The sequence below is a fragment of the Lissotriton vulgaris genome, chromosome 9 (genome assembly GCF_964263255.1).
Source record: "Lissotriton vulgaris chromosome 9, aLisVul1.2, whole genome shotgun sequence".
NCBI classification, from domain to species: Eukaryota; Metazoa; Chordata; class Amphibia; order Caudata; family Salamandridae; genus Lissotriton; species Lissotriton vulgaris.
In genome coordinates, this window is record NC_141697.1 from 716,299,397 (window position 1) to 716,313,586 (window position 14,190).

The window sequence follows — 14,190 nt, forward strand, 5'->3', positions numbered from 1 at the left end:
GGGAAGTACAGTGATGAACATCAGTTTGTGGTTTGCGATTCTAGTCCTGTATGTCTGCTAGGAAGAGACCTTTTGTGCAAATTGAACTGCACTATATACTGTACCCCGCAAGGAGTGGAGGTACTGACTAATGATGATGATGCAGACTTTAAAGTCGCAAATTCCAGAATATGTGTGGAGTTGTATCCCACTCTGACAGTAGACAAGCTCCCCTGGGATTTGAGAGAGACAGTTGCTCCAGAAGTGTGGGATTTCACTGGGGAAGAGATTGGGTTGGTGAAAGGGGTGGACCCAGTGAAAATTGTAGTGAAACCACATGCTGAGTTCCCAAGAACCCCTCAGAATAAATTGACTCCAGAAACGATTGCAGGCATAAAACCCGTGATTGAGTCCATGATTAAGCAGGGAATACTGAAGGAAATCGTGGGTAGTCCATGTAACTCCCCGATTATGGGTTTGCAGAAACCAAATGGGAAATTTCGGATAGTGCAGGACCTCAGAAAGATTAATAACATAGTCGTTTCATGTTGTCCAGTGGTACCGAATCCATCAGTGATACTGTTTCAGATACCGTTCCAAGCAGAATGGTTCACTGTAATTGATCTTTGCCAGGCTTTCTTTTCGATCCCTTTGGACGAAGAAAGCCATTTTCTTTTCGCATTTAAGCTGGAAGGTCGCGTCCTAACATGGTGTCGTATTCCTCAGGGGTATACAGAGAGCCCATCGATCTTCAACCAGCTCCTGAAGAGAAATCTTGAAAGTCTAGTGCTGCCCCAGAGGTCAGTTCTGGTCCAGTACATAGACGACCTTCTTGTGGCGTCAGAAACAGAAGAAGCTTGCAGGGAAGACTCTATTGCATTGTTAAATCACCTAGCTGAAAATGGGCATAAGGTGTCCCCGGGAAAATTACAGTACTGTCTGACAGAGGTACAGTACTTGGGACACAGAATTGAGAAAGGTAAACGAAAAGTGTCACCAGACAGGATAGAGGCCATCATGAAGATGAATGCGCCTAAAACGCAGAGAGAAGTCAGGATGTTTCTAGGAATGGTGGGATATTGCCGACAGTGGATTGCAAACTTTTCACTGAAAGCAAAGCCCTTGCAAAAACTGACGAACAAGGAGTTGAGTGATCCGGTACCATGGGACAAAGACTGTTTGATGGCGTTCCTGCAGCTGAGAGAGGACTTGTGTCGTGCTCCGGCTCTGGGAATGCCAGATTACGATAAACCATTCTTGCTCTACTGCTGTGAGAGAGAGGGATGCGCGCTGTCTGTGTTAGTCCAAATCCATGGGAATGCCCGTAGACCAGTCGCTTATTTCTCGGCTACTTTAGACCCAGTAGCCGCAGCGTTACCCGGATGTCTCAAATCCGTTGCCGCAACAGGTGTCAGCATTGAGAGATGTGAGAACATTGTTATGGGGCACCCGTTAGAGGTATATGTGCCCCATTCCGTTGAATTGTTGATGACCAGGACCAAAACCCAGCATCTGACGAATAGCAGGCTCACGCGCTATGAGCAAGTCATTCTTGCTGCAGAGAACGTGACCCTCAGGAGATGCTCTGTTTTAAATCCTGCTACCTTGATGCCACTTCCAAACGATATTGAGGATGATGATGAATGTACAGACCATGACTGCCTCGATGTGACTGAACTATGCACCAAACCAAGACCCGACATCGTAGATGAGCCACTGACCGACCCAGATGAAATTTTCTTTGTCGATGGCTCATGTGTAAGAGACGAAGTTGGGCAGTTGAGAGCAGCTTACGCTGTTTGTACAATTACTGGAGTAGTGGAAGCTGGATGCCTGGAAGGAGTACACTCCGCTCAGGTAGCCGAGATTATTGCCCTGACGCGTGCCTGCCTGGCAAGCAATCAAATCCGAGTCACCATATACACTGACAGTCAATATGGTTACGGGGTAGTTCATGATTACGGGCAGTTGTGGTCTCAAAGAGGTTTCATGACCTCTTCAGGCTCTCCCATTCGCAATGGAGAGTTTGTGCGCCTGTTGTTAGAGGCGTTGCAATGTCCAGCAGGTATCGCAGTTGTGAAGTGTACCGCACATACCAGAAATATGGACTTCGTGTCACAAGGCAATAGATATGCCGACGAAGTCGCGCGGTATTGCGCGGGAACAGGGTACTCTTCCACAGAGGTGGAAGTGGGTGGAATAAATGTAAGGACTGAATTAGCTATGATATTGGAAACTGTTGATACTTGGGACGAACTGAAGGAGATGCAAGAGAATGCTCCTGACTGTGAAAGAGAAACATGGCAAAAGGCAGGATGTGTGATGGGTGAGGCCCATTTCTGGGTCTCAGCAGATGGCAGAGCAGTGTTGCCCAATGAGATGGTGAGCCCAATGGCCCGACACATACATGGTCCTGTCCACTTAGGAAGAGATGCTATGCTGAGAGTGTTTAGACAGACCTGGTACAACCCCAAGTTCAGAGTAGCAGCCGAAGCAGTGTGCCAGCGTTGTGTGACGTGCCAGCAGTTGAATGTAGGGAAAAAGACACCAGTTGCACTGAGCCACATTGGGAGGTCAGGAGGTCCATTCAATCGAATGCAGATGGATTTTATCGAAATGCCAAGGTGCAGCCGCCTCCGTTATATCCTGGTGGTTGTTTGCGTTTTCTCCAGATGGGTTGAGGCATATCCTACACGCAGGTGCGACACCCTCACAGTAGCTAAGATACTGCTTAGGGAGCTTATCCCGCGCTTTGGGGTGCCGGCCTCTTTGGAATCAGATAGGGGAACGCATTTCAACAGCTCGCTTGTGAAAATGATTTGTGCAGCTTTGAACATAGATCAGAAACTACATTGCAGTTATCGACCAGAAGCTTCAGGAATTGTGGAGCAAATAAATGGCACCATCAAGGCCAGAATTGCAAAGGTGTGTTCATCAACATCCTTGAGTTGGCCTGATGCGTTGCCATTGGTCCTTATGAGCCTCCGTAGTACCCCGGATAGGAGAACGGGTTTATCACCTCATGAAGTGTTGATGGGAAGAGCAATGAGGTTACCTTCTGTCCCAACTGCTGCACTGATTAGCATCACAGATGATATGATCCTGGACTATTGTAAGGGGCTGTCTGACGCCATTCATTCTGTGTCCCTTCAGGTGCAGGCTGCCGAGGTACCATCGTGCCAGGACCCGTGTCATGACTTGCTTCCTGGGGACTGGGTCCTGGTGAAAAAACACGTGAGAAGCAGCTGCTTGGATGTTCGTTGGCGTGGGCCCTTCCAGATCATCCTGACCACAAACACGGCGGTAAAGGTGGGAGGCCTGCCCAACTGGATCCACGCGTCGCACACGCGGAGGGTTCCAGCACCTCTGGAAGAAACAGCTCCTCTCTCGGATAGACGTCCAGCAGCGGACCGAGAAGCCATAGAGGGGGCTAGCCAAGCTGTAGAGGTGCCAGCGGAAGCGAGGAACGAGTCTGACCAAGCTGAGGACGGTCAGTACAGCAGCGAGACAGACGACGCTACTGAAGGAGAAAGTAGCTGGGAGTACGAGTCAGACGCTGACAGGTCTGACAGAGAGCGTGAAAAAACAAGAAGAAGACGGAGTAGAAGGGTACGTGGAGAAGCTGATTGGCCGCAAAGAAGGAGCTCTAGCCTAAGGTCAACTCCGGAGAGAACCCTTCCTCCGATATCAGAAGACTCAGACCCAGAAGAAGGTGCTCAGGGCGCTGGAGCACCGGAGTTGAGGAGGTCAAGAAGAGTGCGTGTGCCTAACAGAAGATACTCCACCCCTGAGTGGACATATCTGGCGACAGATGGCTTCGAAACCAGTGACAGGGAGGATCCGAGCGGTGGTAGTGTCCAGTTCTGAGCCCATCGTAACAGTGGAGATACGACTGTTAGTACCCGGAGTTGAACAAGAAGGGTCACTGACATTCATGCTCCCCCGACCTCCCCGCCTCAGCAAGTTAAAGCACATGTTTCTCACAGAATTGCAATTCCCCGATTTTGGTACAAAGATATCAGCCCCAGAAGAGCACAATCTTCGTATGGAAATATTGAATTTTGCTATCGAAGCTGCAGGCGAGCGCCTGATAGTGGATGCTTAAAAGACTTTGTAAATAAGCGTGAAGAAAAGAAGATTACCTAGCGCCTAGGAAGCAGAGAATCTTAGGGACTTTCCCTGAGTTGGTGGAGAAGGGCTAGGGTTGTCTGTATTGAACTATAAAGGACTTTTTGCGAAGAAGGTTGTCAGCTTCCAGTTGTGTGGTTCTAAGGACAAAGGAGTAAAAGAGACTGTAAAGGAACGAGAAGAAAAGAACTTTGTGCGGAGTTACGAGAGAGCCACACTATCTGACGAAATGGAGGCCGGCACCCAGAACCGCAGGGCTAAATGTATAATAGGCACACTAATAGTAGGAATGATAATATTAATAGCTTTAGTAGTAACGGTCTCTTATGTAAAGGGACATGAGGAAGAGGCAAAGGTAACTGATGTGAAATCTGTAGAGGCGCTTACACCCACCGTTGCTGGTGAGAAAGGGGAAAACACACAGGAAAAAGCGTTATTAGCTGCAGAAGCCCGCAGGTTACACGTGGATGAGTCCCAAGGTGACTTTAGGTCAAATGCTTATGCTAAATTATTATATGAATACGTGGATGCCATGGAGGTCAAGGACTGTTACGTCTGCATGCAGTTGCCGGCGTCTGTAGATGAAGGCATTCGATATCATCACCTCCCGTTGACATATGGCATTACATGTAGCTTGTTGCTTAGTATATTTTATGGGAGAGATAGTTTTGAATACTATTTCTCCAATTACGATGCAGTGTTACCAGAAGTCCCAAATTATAAACAAATGAATAAATGGGACTACTGGAAGAGTGAAGACAGGTTGGCAAAGTTTTTCATTCCTTGGATTACTTTAGATACTTCACATGCCCGCAGAAATAACCTGACATGCAAGGTGTCAGAAGTCGAGAAAAAGTTCATAGGGCAGGTGGATGATCGGAATAGGAGACAAAAGATTTTGAAAAAATCAGGACAATGGAAAACAGATTGGACCGAGGAAGAAAAGGCACACAAGAGAAAGGGTAGTAGTGGTCCAATAGCTTTAGATAGAACGCAGAGAGGAAAGTTATGTCTTCATAGAGCCAAAACGTATTATGAAAATGTATACGTGGGAGAAGTTAGTTGTGAACATGCTTTCAATTTAGAGTACTACACCAAGGACTTCCTGAAGGGAATGCAAGTGATTCCAAATGTATATTTCGTATGTGGAAGAAATGCCTACGTGAGGCTACCTGATAATTGGTATGGCTCATGTTACTTGGCAATTATCTTCCCTAAAATATATCATGCCCAAGACTTAGAGATCATCGAGGGCAAGACATCATCGAGGGGAAGGAGAGATGTAGGAGGTGTAGAAATGGTTGGAGATGTCTTTGGAGCTGTGTTCCCTCTTCTGGGATTAATTCTTAATGATGTTAAAATTAGACGACTAGCGACAGTCGTAGACAGGTTGTCTGCCAGCACTGCTCAGTCCTTAATGCTGGTAGAAGGAGAGATGCAATCGATGAGGGCTATGGTTCTCCAGAACCGTCTTGCATTAGATGTCCTATTAGCAAAAGAGGGCGGAGTCTGTAAGGCTTTGAAGGTCCAGGAATGTTGCACTTACATTCCAGACAATTCGAAGCCCCTTGAAAAAGTTATTAGGAACATAACTGATATTCACAAAGAGATCGAAGACCTGAGCAGAGAAAATGTCTGGGAAAAGGTGGGCCAAGGAATAAGTGAAGCTGGAGGTTGGCTCACCACCTTAGGCAAAAGCTTTGTGTGGAAAATACTAAAACCTATCATCATAATATTGATCTGTGGGATCGTGTTATGGGGTTTGGTGAGGGTATTCAAATGGTACAGAGCAAGAAGGTCAGCGAGGGCTCAGAGAAAACAGCTGCAGAGATTGGCTGCCATACAAGATAGTCAGTACCGGAGTCTGAGGGCTCTGGAAACACAGAAACGAGTTATGCTAGCAATCACTGCAGTTTAATATTAGTGATGACCCCGAGAGGTCATCAAAGGGGGGAACTGAGAGAGCGCAAACTGACCAAAATGTAGAAATGCATCACATTTACACGTAGTAAGCACAAGTCATGAAGAGAAATGCCATGAGTGCTGATAGTATCCATAGTTATATTCTGAAATGTGTAGTTAATATAGAAATTTAAGTAGAAGTGGAACTAATACAGAAATGTGTGAAGCAATACGATTTTATTAAACGTGATTATTCCTGAATCCATGTTGTGTAGCTGCTAAAATGTAAGATGGCATACGGAAACGTTGAACGTGGTAGGCCTCAGGGCCAGAGCTAGGAGGGAGGGGGAAGGAGATTAAATTTCACAATATGGATTGCACTAATGTTTAGTAATAATGAGTAGGCCTTGATTTATAGATGTGTTTACCGAATCAGTAGAATAAGAGTATTAACATGCTAATAATTAAAGAAGAAGTTGAATACTATAAAAATGTTGTAGAGCTGGAAAGCTTTAACGTTGATTTACACATATTAGTCTGGGCCGGGGAATGTTGCAACGCGGTTGGAAGACCATGAGAATTGGGATTTGGCTGCAAATGTCTGTCTGGAAGAGAAAAGGGGGTATTCAATTATTAATAAAATGAATAGAAGCTTGTTCAAGAAATGGACCAGACATGGAGGAGGGTTCCGGAATGTTTAAGGGGTATCAGCGGGCCGGAGAAGAGTCTGAGAAGCAAGGTCGACTCTAACCACAAGGCTTCATCATGGAAAAAGCCAGAAGCTACACCACGTGAGGGGCGTCTCACGAGGGGCGTCCTAAATGTTGTTGGATTTTTGTATTAGGGACAGCACCCCTGGGTGGAGTTAGAGCAGAAGCCTGAGGACCCTTTAGAGAGCGGATGGGTAGGCAGAGAGGGGTCATGATTGGAGAACTATAGGTTTTCACCAAGAGTTTGAGAGTGGGTGGCTTCCCTTGGGAGTCATTCACTGCTGACACCTTTTGATAGGTTGAGACCTGGTTAAGTAGGGATACCATCTAGAGCAGGGTAGGGTCAGCCTAACCTGTATTTTATCTCCGGCTGTAAATGACTGATAGATTTCAATATGTGTCTATGCTAATAGCACTATTGTTTTTAGAACTGGTATTGGTAGTTTCCGTTGTTCGTCTGAGGGCTTTCAGAGAACACATGTACGTAGTTGGGCCCGTGTATCTGGTGAATCTCATTTTGAGATGCTTGTATCTGCAACTTATCCTGACTTTATAATAAACCTTTGAAAGCTAGAAGTTGTTTGTGATCCTTTGAAGCAGAGTCCTTTATTGGGAGAACTAACTTGGTAAGAGATGCACTTTCTTCCCTCAATGACAGGCAATAAAGGTTCAGTCGACCAGACCGGGGTTTTAGATCGATAGTGATAAGGTATTGATCAAAATCTCGCCCTTCCACTTCCTATGACCCAGTCTGTGTTGGACCTGCTTATTTTCTGTCTTTGGAAGAAGCCAACAGCACGTTCATCCAGCTACATGTTTGTTGTACACTCTAGGTCGCCTCATCCTCCTATTTGACATCATTGAACCTTCTTCTCTTCACGTAGCACAAAGAACTTCAAAATCTGTGACGGCAGTATGACTTCAAGGCACAAGGAATTATTTCACACTTTTTATCATTGACGCTAACTTCTTATTCTGCCCCAAGGTTCCTCACTGGGACAGAATATTGAGATAACTGTTTTAACAATACTGTAAACTCCTTCTCTGGTGACATTTATCGCAGTAACTTGCTTTTTCTTTTGCAGCCTCAGACTAGTTTCAGTCCTGCCTAACTTTTTGTTATTTGCAGAGACTTTTTATAGCAAATGTTCTGCCGGGTGGCCAAGCACACTTGAAACTGTGGGCTGTGGTAGACTTTCGTGTCTGGTGATTATGGGGTGTGTACAGTAATCCCAAGTATGGCGAGTGGATTTATGGCTATTTCATCCAAGCACCGATGTACTCTAGGCACTGATGTTTGGCCTGCATAAAGTTTGCCGTTTCTTTTTGTTCATTCCCCATCTCCTCCTACCTGCTTTTTGCCACTCTTCTCTGAGGGGCAGCCAGCTTTTTTTCTGACTGACTGCAACCTAGATGTGGGTGTGGATTTCTGGGATCCGCCTTGTTTTTTTTTGTTTATATGGGGGTGCACCTTCTGTGCTCCCATTCTTCTCTTTCCTTTATTGGCTGTGCCTCACCTTATGCCCAATCTCGCTTGCCACCCTGCTGTACATTTCACCACCTGCATCTGCTGCTTTGTTTGTTTGTGCAATGCATGTGGCAAAAAATCCATCTGCAGAATGGACTTGACTGAAATGCTGAGTATGTACAATGTGGCTTCGTTTTTTAGGTCTTGCCTACTGTTGCTGCGCACATGCGTAGCTCGCATGGCGAGATTTATTGTAATGAGTACTTTTAGAAAAGGGCTTTAGGCCCCACCACTCATTTCTATTGGCTGGCGTCACCGTTTATGCTAAACGGTGGCCTGCCATTGGAAATGAGCTATATCTGTGTTGCCTCCGTTTGTCTTTTTGGGCCAGCCCACCCGGAATGGGTCTCCTGCATTACGGCTGTCGTGACGAAGTTTCTTCTCAGAAGCTTCGTCTCGCTGCCTTGCACGCACCAGTCCAACTCTCTGATTGGGAGCTGTGAGAACGCTCTTCATATGGTAACAGGCTTGTTTTAGTAGGATTTCCACATCTTTGGGTGTATTTCCAAGGTGTGCATGGCTTGTGTAGCTGCTTTTTCTTACTTTATTTTTCTCAATATCTTACCCATTTCTTGACATAAAATCCTTGTCTCCGTGTCCTTAAGAAAATAGAAAGTCTCTTTCTGGGTGGCTAGAGAATTATATTCCACTTTCTGTAATTATCACGGCCCCTGCTTTGAGACTTTAATGCAGATACGTTAGCACGCTAGTTCTTAAACTACCACATGCCCCTTGATAGCAAGTCTCTTCTCTGTGTTAATGTTTTTTGCTGCCACACATCTTCCCCTATTTCTATGTCTCTCGGAAGTTACTAGTTTCGCTTCTTGATGCTGCTGTAGTCTGTAGTGCACCTCGGACACTGATTAAAGGATGGCGCATGGGCATGGGGGCTGCTCGCATGATGCGGATCCCCTGTAAACCCCTGAGCGGGGTCTGGAGTTTGGTCTTTATCGCCGGATAGATCTGCAGAGGCTGGAGTGTTTGAATGAGTGGCGGGAGGGCGGCAGGAGGCTGGTGTTCAGAGCCTGGGATGAGAGAGGGGAAAGGGGCAAGGTGAGAAAGTGGAAGAGGGTGGGGTGGCGAGTAGGGCGGCAAGCAGCATATAGTGAGAGATCAGATGGGGAAACCTGAAGGGGGAAAGGCGGGTGCCGTGGCAAGATGATTGCCCTTGGCCCTACTGTAATGTACGATTTAGAAAAGGGGGTGGTGATGAACAGAGTGTCTGAGTTAAACAGACCACTCTTACCCAGTCCAAAGATCAGGGCTTGATCTATCACCGTTATTTATCTCACTGCCCCATCCCAGCTCAGAACCTGGCTATATGCAAATCAGTCTGTCCCTGGCCCAGTGCATCATGGGAACAGGGCAGACTAAACTACCAAGCCAATTCTTCACCAGAAAGGAGACAAGCTACCGGGGACCGGTTTCTGGCATTTCAGCCTTCTTCGGCCCGGCTTGCTTGAATCCTGATGGAGCAGTGAGAAAGGGACTCATGTCTGAAAATACCCTGCCACACCTATAGTGGTCAAAAACGATTTAGAAAAGGGGGTGGTGATGAACAGAGTGTCTGAGTTAAACAGACCACTCTTACCCAGTCCAAAGATCAGGGCTTGATCCATCACCGTTATTTATCTCACTGCCCCATCCCAGCTCAGAACCTGGCTATATGCAAATCAGTCTGTCCCTGGCCCAGTGCATCATGGGAACAGGGCAGACTAAACTACCAAGCCAATTCTTCACCAGAAAGGAGACAAGCTACCGGGGACCGGTTTCTGGCGTTTCAGCCTTCTTCGGCCCGGCTTGCTTGAATCCTGATGGAGCAGTGAGAAAGGGACTCATGTCTGAGTATACCCTGCCACACCTATAGTGGCCAAAAACGATTTAGAAAAGGGGGTGGTGATGAACAGAGTGTCTGAGTTAAACAGACCACTCTTACCCAGTCCAAAGATCAGGGCTTGATCCATCACCGTTATTTATCTCACTGCCCCATCCCAGCTCAGAACCTGGCTATATGCAAATCAGTCTGTCCCTGGCCCAGTGCATCATGGGAACAGGGCAGACTAAACTACCAAGCCAATTCTTCACCAGAAAGGAGACAAGCTACCGGGGACCGGTTTCTGGCATTTCAGCCTTCTTCGGCCCGGCTTGCTTGAATCCTGATGGAGCAGTGAGAAAGGGACTCATGTCTGAGTATACCCTGCCACACCTATAGTGGCCAAAAACGATTTAGAAAAGGGGGTGGTGATGAACAGAGTGTCTGAGTTAAACAGACCACTCTTACCCAGTCCAAAGATCAGGGCTTGATCCATCACCGTTATTTATCTCACTGCCCCATCCCAGCTCAGAACCTGGCTATATGCAAATCAGTCTGTCCCTGGCCCAGTGCATCATGGGAACAGGGCAGACTAAACTACCAAGCCAATTCTTCACCAGAAAGGAGACAAGCTACCGGGGACCGGTTTCTGGCATTTCAGCCTGCTTCGGCCCAGCTTGCTTGAATCCTGATGGAGCAGTGAGAAAGGGACTCATGTCTGAGTATACCCTGCCACACCTATAGTGGCCAAAAACGATTTAGAAAAGGGGGTGGTGATGAACAGAGTGTCTGAGTTAAACAGACCACTCTTACCCAGTCCAAAGATCAGGGCTTGATCCATCACCGTTATTTATCTCACTGCCCCATCCCAGCTCAGAACCTGGCTATATGCAAATCAGTCTGTCCCTGGCCCAGTGCATCATGGGAACAGGGCAGACTAAACTACCAAGCCAATTCTTCACCAGAAAGGAGACAAGCTACCGGGGACCGGTTTCTGGCATTTCAGCCTTCTTCGGCCCGGCTTGCTTGAATCCTGATGGAGCAGTGAGAAAGGGACTCATGTCTGAGTATACCCTGCCACACCTATAGTGGCCAAAAACGATTTAGAAAAGGGGGTGGTGATGAACAGAGTGTCTGAGTTAAACAGACCACTCTTACCCAGTCCAAAGGTCAGGGCTTGATCCATCACCGTTATTTATCTCACTGCCCCATCCCAGCTCAGAACCTGGCTATATGCAAATCAGTCTGTCCCTGGCCCAGTGCATCATGGGAACAGGGCAGACTAAACTACCAAGCCAATTCTTCACCAGAAAGGAGACAAGCTACCGGGGACCGGTTTCTGGCATTTCAGCCTTCTTCGGCCCGGCTTGCTTGAATCCTGATGGAGCAGTGAGAAAGGGACTCATGTCTGAGTATACCCTGCCACACCTATAGTGGCCAAAAACGATTTAGAAAAGGAGGTGGTGATGAACAGAGTGTCTGAGTTAAACAGACCACTCTTACCCAGTCCAAAGATCAGGGCTTGATCCATAACGTTATTTATCTCACTGCCCCATCCCAGCTCAGAACCTGGCTATATGCAAATCAGTCTGTCCATGGCCCAGTGCATCATGGGAACAGGGCAAACTAAACTACCAAGCCAATTCTTCAGCAGAAAGGAGACAAGCTACCGGGGACCGGTTTCTGGCATTTCAGCCTTCTTCGGCCCGGCTTGCTTGAATCCTGATGGAGCAGTGAGAAAGGGACTCATGTCTGAGTATACCCTGCCACACCTATAGTGGCCAAAAACGATTTAGAAAAGGGGGTGGTGATGAACAGAGTGTCTGAGTTAAACAGACCACTCTTACCCAGTCCAAAGATCAGGGCTTGATCCATCACCGTTATTTATCTCACTGCCCCATCCCAGCTCAGAACCTGGCTATATGCAAATCAGTCTGTCCCTGGCCCAGTGCATCATGGGAACAGGGCAGACTAAACTACCAAGCCAATTCTTCACCAGAAAGGAGACAAGCTACCGGGGACCGGTTTCTGGCATTTCAGCCTTCTTCGGCCCGGCTTGCTTGAATCCTGATGGAGCAGTGAGAAAGGGACTCATGTCTGAGTATACCCTGCCACACCTATAGTGGCCAAAAACGATTTAGAAAAGGGGGTGGTGATGAACAGAGTGTCTGAGTTAAACAGACCACTCTTACCCAGTCCAAAGATCAGGGCTTGATCCATCACCGTTATTTATCTCACTGCCCCATCCCAGCTCAGAACCTGGCTATATGCAAATCAGTCTGTCCCTGGCCCAGTGCATCATGGGAACAGGGCAGACTAAACTACCAAGCCAATTCTTCACCAGAAAGGAGACAAGCTACCGGGGACCGGTTTCTGGCATTTCAGCCTTCTTCGGCCCGGCTTGCTTGAATCCTGATGGAGCAGTGAGAAAGGGACTCATGTCTGAGTATACCCTGCCACACCTATAGTGGGCAAAAACGATTTAGAAAAAAAAAGCTTTCTGCTTAATTCAGAGACTCTGTCCCTCACCACCCCTTGTTGTAAATACCTACTGTAATGTAGGCAAAGGCAATGAAAATGGATAGTCCTGCCCCCACTCCAGTAATAAAACGTTGCCATAAGTGGGATGTTGTCGACCCCTGTCATTCCTGTTTCAATGCACCTGCTGCTCCAGTGACAGCGACGTCTTTAGAGGTGGATAATGTGGTAAGAAGAACAGTAGCAAGATAATGGTAGGCAAATGGGGAACTTGGTAAGGTGAGGGGGAGCGAGAAAGTGGGTGGTGGTATTGGTAAATAGAGAGAGACTGTTTGGTGGGAGAAGGGACAGTGGAACAAAATAAGGCCAAGGATCTAAGCGGCTGGGGTAAGGAACATGGGGGATACAGAACAGAGAGGGCAAATTCAAACTAGAGTTCAACACGCATGATAATGACAAACTGTGAGTGGTGCAATCTCTGGTGCAGCAGAGCTGGAAGAAGACAACTACTTAAATGGGCCGAATACTTAAATTGTCAGTCCCAAGTAGTAGTCTTAAAAGAAGGCAATACACCTTGTGCAGAATGGACATCTGTTGGGGAGACGCTTCGCTATCAAGACTCTGCGGGGGTGTTTGCCAAGCAAAGGAAGACCGCAGGACTACAGGTCCCAGCCATCCACGGGGGCACACAGCACCTGGCCAGCCCTTGCCCCGCCCGCCTGCAGCCGCATATATAGACCTCGCATCTCCCGCTCCGCGGGAGACGCTTCGCTATCAAGACTCTGCTGGGGTGTTTGCAAAGCAAAGGAAGACCGCAGGACTACAGGTCCCAGCCATCCACGGGGGCACACAGCACCTGGCCAGCCCTTGCCCCGCCCACCTGCAGTCGCATATATACACCTCGCGTCTCCCGCTCCGCGGGAGACGCTTCGCTATCAAGACTCTGCTGGGGTGTTTGCAAAGCAAAGGAAGACCGCAGGACTACAGGTCCCAGCCATCCACGGGGGCAAACAGCACCTGGCCAGCCCTTGCCCCGCCCGCCTGCAGTCGCATATATACAATTCGCGTCTCCCGCTCTGCGGGAGACGCTTCGCTATCAAGACTCCACGGGGGTGTTTGCAAAGCAAAGGAAGACCGCAGGACTACAGGTCCCAGCCATCCACGGGGGCACACAGCACCTGGCCAGCCATTGCCGCGCCCACCTGCAACAGCGAAGCCCGGGCAAAGGGCGGGCCGTCAATGGCCGTCCAAGGCCGAAAGAGGACGGGCCGGGCCTCCCCCCCAACGCTTCCTTATGGGTAAGCGCAAACAAGCAGCTAATTCGGAGGAGGAGGGGAAGAAGGCCAAGGTTGCTAGGAGGTCGGAACCTATCATTTCATATTTGTCCTCTGCAGTGGGGGTACTTACCAAAGAGATCGCCAATGCTGAGCAGGAACTTGGTTTGGTCCTCCCCTCCTTACCTGGTGATGTCATTGACAGTGCAATTGTGCCTAGCATACCTTTGGAGCCTGTGGTGGTTGTGGTGAACCCTTCTAGTACATCTGATCCTGCTAACCCCGCCCAGGAAGGCGCTGAACAATTGGGGCGAAATGCCCACTGTAATGCTAGGTCTGCCAGGGCCCCCGAAAAGAAGAATGCTAAACGGGCACAAA